The 11,020-nt window shown below is 37.0% G+C and overlaps 2 long non-coding RNA genes across 2 annotated transcripts; both read left to right on the top strand.

Moving 5' to 3' along the window:
- The first annotated feature begins 7,995 nt into the window (after window positions 1–7,995).
- Window positions 7,996–8,955, top strand: LOC123662857. Its single transcript, XR_006744553.1, has 3 exons — window positions 7,996–8,065; window positions 8,564–8,664; window positions 8,882–8,955. It is a non-coding gene; the product is annotated as an uncharacterized LOC123662857 (long non-coding RNA).
- Window positions 8,956–9,073: 118 nt separating this feature from the next.
- LOC123662856 lies at window positions 9,074–9,881 on the top strand. Its single transcript, XR_006744552.1, has 3 exons — window positions 9,074–9,324; window positions 9,437–9,561; window positions 9,625–9,881. It is a non-coding gene; the product is annotated as an uncharacterized LOC123662856 (long non-coding RNA).
- The last annotated feature ends 1,139 nt before the right edge of the window (window positions 9,882–11,020 follow it).

The following is an 11,020-nucleotide window of genomic DNA, read 5'->3' as shown; positions in this document are numbered from 1 at the left end:
GTGACCCAGCGACTAGCATGTCTATGAAGAAAAAACCAAGGGCGTCTTGGGATGTCTGGTTGTATGTTTGAGTAAAATTTACCCTTTACCAATTTTGATGAACTCCAAGATAAATTCCAGGACTTGTCCATATGGATATTGGCTAGGGAACGGAGGTCTTGGCAGGAGTTTTTGTAATGGTCAAGGATACCAGTTTGGATTGCAGCTTTAGCACATGAGTCCGCTGTCTCGTTGCCTGCAATGCCAGAATGGCCTGGAATCCAGACAAGTAGAATATGCAGACCCTTTTGACTGCAAGAGAGCAAAGCCTCTCTAATCTTAAAAACAATAGAAACTTTTAATTTGCTACGAAAGGGATTTTCCTTAATGGCTAAGAGACAACTTAGTGAGTCAGTAAAGATTACGGTCGGTCCTAAGTCATGGGAGAGGGCAAAGAGAATGGCTTCCAGTATAGCAACAGCTTCACCGGTAAACACAGATGTTTCAGGGGGACATTTAAATTGGAGGATGATTTTAAATTTAGGGATCCAGCAGGCAGCACCAACACAGCTGGACGGGGAAAGTTTTGATGCATCGGTATATATATGATGATGATTTAACCAATTTTGATGAAGAATTTCTTGAAATTTAAACTTTATATCAGGATCTCCTTTCTTTAGACCCAAATCTGTGACGATAGGAACATTGTAGGTAAGGGCTTTGAAGGAAGTAGAGAATAAGGGATTGATACAAGAGGTTGAGAAAGGATTTGGGAGGTTTGAAAATTTGGTGTAGCTGATTAAAATGTAGGAACGTGGCCGGTTTGGGTTGCAGAGTTGGGAGAGCTTGTTAAGTTTAGGCCAAAGAGGATGGGAAGACAGCTGTAATGATTTTATGACAAAACGATCGCTTAGAAATTGTCTTCTGATTTGCAAAGGAGGGTCAACACACTCAACCTGTAGGGCATTAGTGGGCGACGATTTCATGGCACCTAGAATAATCCGTAGGCTTTTGTATTGGATTTTATCTAACTTTTGTGATAGCAACTTACTAATAGGGTCTAAAACAAACAGACAATAATCCATATGGCTACGTACAAGGGCATGATAAATTAATTTTAAGCAGTAGGGATGTGCACCCCACCATACACCTGATACTGCTCTTAATACATTAAGTGATTTTTCACACTTTTTGGAAATATATTCTATGTGGGAAAATCCGTTCAATTTGTTGTCGAGTATTATACCAAGAAATTTTGCCTTGTCCACCAGGTTGATGCGCTCACCCTCATAAAACAAATCAAAGACAGGGGCTACTCTTTTTCTGGTAAAGGTGACAGCTTGGCATTTGTTTATTGATAGTGATAAACCGTTATCACACAGCCACTGACCTAGATAATGTAAAGCAGAGTTGAGGCGGAAAGATAAATTTTCTACTGAATCTGAACTATAATACAAAACTATGTCGTCTGCATACTGCAGAATGTTACAAAAGCTATCAACAGACATATCGAGATCATGTGTATAAATACTATAGAGCAAGGGACTGAGGACAGAGCCTTGAGGGAGACCCTTCCAGATAAATCTGGGAGGAAGCACGAATAGTGGATGTCTCACAGATATTGTTCTGCAAGATAGCATACTACATATAAAATGAACCATTCTTGGCGGAATACTCAGCTGGTGCATTTTCTGCCTGAGTATCGGAAGAAGGACACTATCGTATGCAGACGCTATGTCCAGAAAAATGCCTACAAGATATTCTCCCTTAGCAAAAGCTAATCGAATGTCTGTTGTGAGTAAGCTTAAACTGTCAGTTGTGCTGAAACCCTTCCGGAAGCCAAATTGGGAGGGAGACAGAATGTTTCTACTTTCCACTATCCATTCCAGGCGATTTTTCAAAAGGTGCTCAGTAACTTTTGCCAGAGTAGACGATAAAGCAATAGGACGATAAGAATTACTGTCTAGGGGATTTTTACCTTGTTTCAATATAGGGATAATAATTTGAGACTTCCATGATTGCGGGACGATTCCTGTCATAAACAAGGTGTTAACTATGTTAAGATAACAATGTTTTGCTTTATCATTTAAATTTTGGATAAAAGAGTATGGAATGCCATCTTCCCCAGGTGTTGAGTCTTTCAATCCATTCAGAGCACACTGAAGCTCAGAAAAAGAAAAGGGGGCATCCATTTCATCCGAGATAGATGCTGGCATTGAAGTAAAGATGCTGTCCTCACAAGGGACAAACGGAGGGGCGAGTTTGTCTGCAAAATCATTAAGCCATACGGAAGGATCATTAGAGGATAGGGTGTCCGAGGCAAGGGATCGGCGAAATTTTTTAAGTTGGTTCCAAACTAGACGGGGAGGAGAGCGAGGAGTAAGGGATTCACAGAAACGTATCCAACCAAATTTTTTCTTTTTGGAAACCAAGCGTTTAAACTTGGCATCCAATTTTTGATACCTGATAAAGTTTTCAGGGCACATGCTCTGAGAGTATGCCTTTTCTGCTTCCAATCTTAGTTCAGCCAAACGCTTGCAATCCTCATCCCACCAGGGGGTGGAAAGCAAACGTGTTTTTGAGAGGTGCTTTTTAGGTAAGTGGATATTAGCGGAATTTAAAATAGCTTTAAGAAAAAGATCATAACAAATCAAAATATTTCCATCATCTTGAGAATCAGGGAGGATGTCAATCATGCTATCAACAGATTCAGCATAATGGGAGAAATCAGCAATATTCAATTTAAATTTAAGAATGGGCATAGGAATAGGAGGCAGGGAAGGTCGTAAGTGCATTGCAAGGATAATGGGAAAGTGATCACTGCCAAAAGTGGATGGGAGGACTTTCCAGGACAACATAGAAGCTAGGGGAGGGGAGGCTAAGGAAAGGTCTACAGCAGATTTGGGGTTCTGATTAGGATAAACTCTTCGAGTTGGTGAACCATCATTGAGAATGCAAAAGTTGAATTCGTCAAAGATGTCCAACAACAAGAGAGCAAAACCATCAGTAAGGTGGGATCCCCAGGAGGTGTGATGGGAGTTGAAATCTCCCATGACAAGAACGGGGCTAGGAAGAGAGGAAAAGATAGAACGGAGTTCAGGGATAAGGGAAGGACTAGGATGAGGAATATACAGAGATAAAAAGGAAATGTCACAGGATCTAACAGCAACAGCATTGATATGCTGGCTGGAAGAGGATATGGAGATTTGGGAAAAGGGGATTTTGTGCCGAATAAGGATGGCACTACCTGCATACCCATCACTTCTGTCATCTCTCAAACAAAAGTACCCCGGAACTCGAAAACGAGAACCTGGGACCAACCATGTTTCAGAGATGGCAATAATGGCAGGATTATGCAGATTGATTAAAGATAGGATTTCGTGTTTTTTTGGGCGGATGCTCTTACAGTTCCACTGAAGGAAGCTGAGTGGGGCCATTTTTGAGAATAGAGAAGAGTTGAGAAAGTGATGCGGCAACGTTGGGCGGTAAGGACATATCATTACATGTAGTAATAATACTGAGGATCATTTGGACAAGGTTTTCTAATAGGTTGCTACTATAAGGGGATAAGGGTCTATGAGGGTTGTTTACTGCACAACCATTAGGGAGAGAGGAAGGGATGTCACCCACAATAGATTGGTGGGCTTGTTTATCATATCCTTTGCCTAGGGCGGGTACAGGACGAGGATAATGCGTTACCGTTTTACGATAGGACTTATTAAGTGAAGAGGGAGGTTGTGTTGAGGAGGTGGGAGTATATACGGGGGGAGTGAACATTTCCTTTGTCATCTCTGCATATGATCGACGAACAGGGGGATAGCGAGAGGATGCTTCTATATAGGATATGTTATCCGTGGACATATCAGTTTTAATTTTAATTTGACGGAGGTATTCAGGACAGTCCTTCTCGGTTGTAAAATGCCTACCAGAACAATGTAGGCAGGTTGCATGTTCTTTAGAAACGTCGCATGACTCACCTGTGTGCGATTGTGAACACTTGTAGCACCTTGGCTTTGACCTGCATTGTGTCTTAATGTGGCCAAAACGGCAGCAATTGAGGCACTGAATGGTAGGTAAATTATACGTTTCTACTGGTAAGGATGTGTGGAACGAAAAAACTCTACTTGGGAGGATTTGACCTCTAAAAGTTAAAACCACTGACTGGGTTGGAACCCAAGTGACTGAGCCTTCCTGAATATTTTTGCGATTCAGCCTTCGAGCTTTCATGATTGAACCGCAGCCAGATGGGAGCTCTAATGACTCCACTAATTCTTCCATTGACCAGTCAACCGGAATACCCTTTACAAGACCCATTCGAGTTATATTGTAAGTCGGTACAGTAGCATTGAACTTACACATTGCTAATATAGGGTTTTTTAAAAAATCATTTGCAGCTTGAGCTGAAACAAACTCAACAGAAATTTTGTTTCTGCCTACATTTTTTACGCCGTCTTTTGCAACTGAGCCAATTTTATGAGTGTGTAAAAATTGGCCGAATTTCAAAGCGCGAACAGTAGTTCCTGAGGCTGGGTCTGGGGTTTCACGGGCAACATGGACAATGAAAGGACCTTTGTCGTCATCAGAGTAACTTTTAGGGCCTTCGGAAAAGGATGGATGGGTGTAAAGTGATTGTATTGACGGACTAGCTGTGGATGGATGAACAATAGTTTTTTTGTAAGAGGCATTGCTGGAATGTTCAATAGCGGGGCGTTTTCTTAAATTTTGCTGAGAGGAAGAGGATTCAGAAGTATTTTCAGAGTCAGTAGTACCACCCGTATCTGGCGGGTCAGGAGGACGATCGAGGTCCATTTTAAAATTTAAAATATGCTCTAAAGAACGATACAATTACAACTAAACACTTACCTACAGTAAAAAAAGTTAGTTTAACCACTATTCCCACAAAAATCTACTATTTACACTGTAAACAATTAGAAAAAAACACCAAGATGACTAAAGCACATGTGTTAACCACAGCTAACGCAAGCAGACATTGTTTTTAAAATTTGACATTAAATTTGCTGACATTGACATGACCGAATACTAGTTTTTTTTTATTCGCCCTATTACAGAATAGGCAAAAAAATACTACAAATACAGCCTCGCTTGACGTGTTTTATCCAATTCTTCAATAATATATAAAATTTTAGACTCTTAACTGCGTTCGTTCAAGCGGGGAGTTCTGTAGATGTTATTGATCACATTCCACATAAAAAAATAATCTAAACCTTTTTATAATTTTTAACAATGAACTTAAAAATTAGATTTCATCATCAATGAAAAACTTGAAAGAAAACATCATCGTTCTTGGTGACTTTAATAGGAGCAGTCTGTGTTGCAGTGAATCTAGTGATAACGTGATCGCGTTGATTATGTCGTAATTCTTCAGAAGCTTTTCTTAGGGGTATTTGTGGAGACTTGCATCGGTAGTTCAAATCTTATATTACCAATCGATCTCAAGCAGTTTCGTTGGCAGTCGTTGCTTGGGCCTTTGTTGTACTCTATATACATTTTAGGAGTGCGGAGGAACATGGTGTGAAGAATCACCTCCGCCATCGAAAAGGGAGGATCCTCCGACTAGACGGGTGTTGTGTCTGGCGGGCTACTGCGCCCCGACGGTTGTTGTCGGGATCTTGTATATATACTTAATCACTTTGAAAACTCTGATAGCGCGATGTAGCATACGTCAGTTTTCTCTCATTACGTAGTTATGTAGTCGTTCGTATTTCGCGTGATAGATGTCGCCACATCACTCCCCTCCGAGACCGGAGGTCGATAGCAGGTTGAGTCGTCCATTCATCTTGTGATGCTTGCCGGGCCAGTGGAGTGTTCCAGTGAGTCGGAACCAGATGCCGCCATAGTTCACGGTGAGTCGGAACTGTCTGCGGTGATGCTGCATATGCTCCAGTGAGTCGGAGTGGTGCAGTACTGCGTAGTGGCTGCTGCTGCGTCGACCAGGAGAGAAGTGCGTCTCCGCTTGCTGACCGGCCGAAGTGCAGTGTGCTGTGCCAAAGTCGCTGAGAAGGCTGTGGGTGATGACCAGGAATGCGCGTCCGCTGCATGCTGGTGGTCAGGATACCCGTAGTAGCCGTAGATGCTGGCTGGCTGAAGCCGTAGATGCTGCATGCTATTCGCTGCTCGAAAGCTTGAGGAAGTGATGATGACGATGAAGGTTGCGCTGATGTTCATGCTCGGGGTCACCAGTTTAGAAGTGTGAAGAAAAGGGAGGATCCTCCACCAGACGGGTGTTGTGTCTGGCGGGCTACTGCGCCCCGACGGTTGTTGTCGGGATCTTGTATATATACTTAATCACTTTGAAAACTCTGATAGCGCGATGTAGCATACGTCAGTTTTCTCTCATTACCTAGTTATGTAGTCGTTCGTATTTCGCGCGATAGATGTCGCCACAACATATTTGATTTAGGCAATTGTATCCAGAACTCTAAATTCATTTTATATGCCAATGACGTCAAATTTTACAAGGGAGTACAGTCAATCGAAGACCGTAATACTATAAATGTAAGTAAATGTACTCACATTACTTTTTCACGCAATAGAACCAACTATTGTGGTACCTACAAATTTGAAGCTGCTACAATTACGAAGGTTTCTTCTGTTGTTAACCTGGGCGTCACGTTGGATCAAAAAATGACTTTCTCTGCACACATAGACCGCATACGAGATAAAAGCTATAAAGCCCTGGGATTTTTGATGTGGGTCTTGAGAGAATTCAATAACGAAAATATAATAAAATTATTTTATTTTGCTATGTTCGAAAGGTCCTGGAATATTATTCTTCCGTATGGAATCCCCAATATGTAACATATGTTCAGGTTTTGGAAAAAATTCAGCGTAAATTCGCACTGGACATAGGGATTCGAAATATAATATCTCGTGTGCTCATTATAAAATTATCACCTCGGAATATCACCATAACATAGCGGATATGATGTTATTACATGACATAATTATGTTCTAATTCTATTAATTGCATTCAGTTAACACCAGACTCAACGTCTTATACTCCACGTCATGTCAGACGTACCAGGCACACGAATCTCTTTCATGTTCCCCTTTGTGGCTCAAACTATAGCAGGAATTCAATAAGATGTCGACTGCCACGACAGTATAACAAATTATTTTCTGAGATTGAACTGTTTTCCACATCTAGAAGTTCCTTTAAAAGGGCTGTAATAGAGGAACTTGCTAGCACGTATGAATAATCTGCACAGTCACTTATACATACATACCCACACCCACTTACATAGAAATACACAGTCATACACGCTCACAAAATTACACATACGCGTCCACACATTATTGACCATAGATATTTTACATTTTATATATTTCTCGTTTTTATTGTAACTGTGTTTTACTACCTCAACTCAACTTTGTCTATCTTAACAGTATAATTTAAATAATGTAAAATCCGAAATTGGCTTTTGTTTGGATGTTCTGTATTGGTTTAAGAAACATAAAATGTAGCTGTGGATTTTTGTACAAATAAATAAATAAATAGCAAACTGAAACCTGCGACGTCGAATCTTACTACTTGGACATATGCTAGTTGACTTATGTCTCCTAATGGTCTAGATAAACATAACTTTGAACCTAGATTTTCATTTTTTCAAGCAGAATACAATAAAATTATAGACGAACTTAACACCGTTTCCTGGAGTATGGAGCTACCATCTTTTGCTAATGTAAACTTAATATTTGCACACTTTTACAGTATCTCTCTGGCTCTGTATTTTAAGCCTTGTACCGAAATGTCACTGTTATTGATAGAAAAATAAAATATGAATTTATTAAAAGAAGTCTTCTGATTTATTCTACATGTATTACGGCGTAATTCATTTTAAAATAGGTTTCTTATTTGAAATAGTAACACTACTTATAATTAAAATCGTTATTATCGGTCTTCACAAAGAAGTTTTACCGATTTTTCGTGTTTTTAAATGTTCAGGAGTCCTAAGCTAACGTACTCTGCATGGAGCATAGAGAACAGGAGAACGATCGCTACGTACTAAAGCATAGCCCGCCTGTCCCAAAAACTTGTATCAGCCACCAGTCTGCGCTGCCGACGGTAAGTTGCCTCTGTGAAGTTAGCTGTTTATGACATGTGCTTATGAGTACAAGTAAATGAAGTTAGTTGAATAATGTATTTTGTAAACAATGTTTACAAATTTTCTTCGCGGCATTGGTGAGAAAATAATCGTGCTCCGTAATTTTTTAATTTTTGACCAAAGAAACATTAAAAAATGGTGAAATATTGTATTGTGCGTGGATGTAAAAGAGGTTTAGCATCTGATCGCTAAAATAGAATGAATTACTGAAAAACAATTTGCGTCAATCATCTTTATTCAAAGTACCAAACTACCAAAGGTAATAATATTTTCATACGTTATTGATTCATAGCTGTACATTGGAATACTGAATATGTAAAATTATTATTTGCTTAGTTAATCATGGTTTTTTTTAAATAAATTAATCTTTATTGAACTTTTAAGAAATTTTTGAAATTAAGGTTAATTACAAGATTTGCAAGTAATTACATTCTCAAAATTTATTCATTCACTTTCAGAATAACGTATTGAGGGATAATGGGTAAAAGCTTTATCACAACAATTGACTCCAAATCAGTTTATCTGTGAGAAGCACTTTCCGAAGAAGATATTAAGAAAGGTGATCGATTGATTATTAATCGAGCTGAAATTATCATCCCTCGCGAAAGGTTGACTCTTTTGAATGACAATGTCATTCCAATAAACCCTCAGGATTTGAAAAAGGACATTTCTGAAGAGATTTCAATGCCAAAATTTACTATTTTTAGATGATATTGAAATATAAGAAATATCAAATCTGTTTACTTTACTTTAAAGTTGCTTTTTTTTTGTTACAGCAAGTTCCAATAGTGCAAAATGACATTAATAACTGACCAATCGAAAACCTGGATTATACACAACCTTCGTTAAAAATCATTCAAGGTAACAATTTAAAAGAAGATTCTCAACCAGCAAGACCCCGTCATATGGAATCACCAGAGATTGTAACAGCTAATAATGTAAAAGAATTAGATATTATTATGTTTATCATATTGTTATAGATTTGCGAGATTTTAATATATTTTTTTTTGTACATAAATTTCAACATTAGGTCATTATCTCGAACATGTCTCCACCATCATGTGTTACACTAGAAGAGATCCATGCTCATTTTCACTCAATACTGATCCAAGGATGGTGTTATTTTGCTTGTGATGAAGAGTTGATATTTAGTCATATCAATATTCGCACCCGAAAAGAAGATATGAATTTTACTATTGCCAATAATCTTTCAGTGAAGGTAAATAATTTTCTCATGCTTTTTTGAATAATTTTATATATTCATAATGCATAAAGAGCATTTTATTATAATTTATTAAGTTTTGCTCACATAATCATTTCTGATACAACAGGTTTCTTTCTCTCAATGACCAGAAATTGTTATTGATGATACTATATCATCTATAGAAGATATAAAAATGTATATGGAAACTCTGCAAGCCACTATCTTATGTGAAGGAACTGACATACACTATAGGTACGATATATTTTCTTTAATTTCTTTTAATATAAATAAAAATCTCATACTATTACACATTAGGTGAAAATTGAAAATAAACTTAAAGATTCACCTAAATCGAGGCTCCATCTAGAACTGTGACACCTGAAGTAAAAACAAGCATCAAGTACATCTTTTAGTAGTAGTGTGAAAAGAAAGAGAGTATCTACATTACCTTTGAAAAATTCCAAATCACCTTGTAAGTCAATAGATATGTTTTTTAGGTAGCAGATTTTTTTTTTTAATTATCTAAGTGTATGCAAATGAACTTATAAATAATGTAAATACATTTATAAAGCAATTTTATGAAATAAAAAAATATGATATTTTAATTGTTTTTTATTTATTTTACTACTATGTCGTTAAATATAGCAAATTTTGATCTTTCATTTCTACTAACTATCACTCAATATTGATACTAATTCACCACTTCGCCAGTAAACCTTTATAGAAGTCACAATGCAAAGGTCACGTTTATATTGTCTCCTTGTTAATTAAATAATTTACAGATAGTCTAATAATATGGATAATATATTTCCGATAATTTTAGTACTATTTATTGACTCTTAATTTACTTTGAGAAATGTTGTATTTATAATTATAAATTATGTGAAGAAACATATTGTAAGCATCATTAAAAACAGTAATTGTGGTGTTTTTATGATTTTTATTGAAAAAAAAAAATTAATAAAACCATATCAAAATATGCATAATATTGTTCATAATTAATGAGAGACAATAATGTACTTTTTATACAAAAAAAGCTATAGAATACTATACAGGCCAAGGCGTTGGCGCAACGTGGGATGTTAAAATATTGATCTTATAAAAACAATTTCACATCTTACTGATAAAGTCTCAGTATCTGTAACTTATTGAATCTATATCGATATGAAACGGATAAGTTTCTGATATGTTTTCATTCCGCTTCACACTTCACTATCTGGCAAATATTTTTCTATTCAGAACCTTTTTTTATTATATTACAGGTAATTTCATATTCGAATCTTATTAATAGGTAAACATCGTAAATATTTTAGTTAAAGTACATGTACAATAAATGTGAACAAAAAGTAAAGGTTATAAAAAAAATATAAGTGTTATATTAACTCTCTATTAACTGTGAAGTTTTATACTAAGCTTCCTATCGCAGCTTTATTGCATTGAAATAGATTATTATTACGTAACTTAATCCAATATCGTCTACTTCTGAATGAATCTTTATTGTGAATTAAATTAATGCCCATGGTTAAAAATATGCAAACACCTCACAGACTTATAAATAAGACAGTCTTCTCTATAATTATTATTTAGTACTATCTGATCCGAAAGGCACGTCCTTCTTGCGAATTATCGAAGTTTAATCACTGTATTCTGATTTTTCTTTTCAATTTATGCGAAATTTTCGCATGAGTTCGCCACGTATATACACATCACT

This window comes from Melitaea cinxia, chromosome 19, assembly GCF_905220565.1.
Source record: "Melitaea cinxia chromosome 19, ilMelCinx1.1, whole genome shotgun sequence".
Lineage (NCBI taxonomy): Eukaryota > Metazoa > Arthropoda > Insecta > Lepidoptera > Nymphalidae > Melitaea > Melitaea cinxia.
Note: the sequence above shows the minus strand (reverse complement) of the source record. Positions and strands in the feature narration are given on the sequence as shown.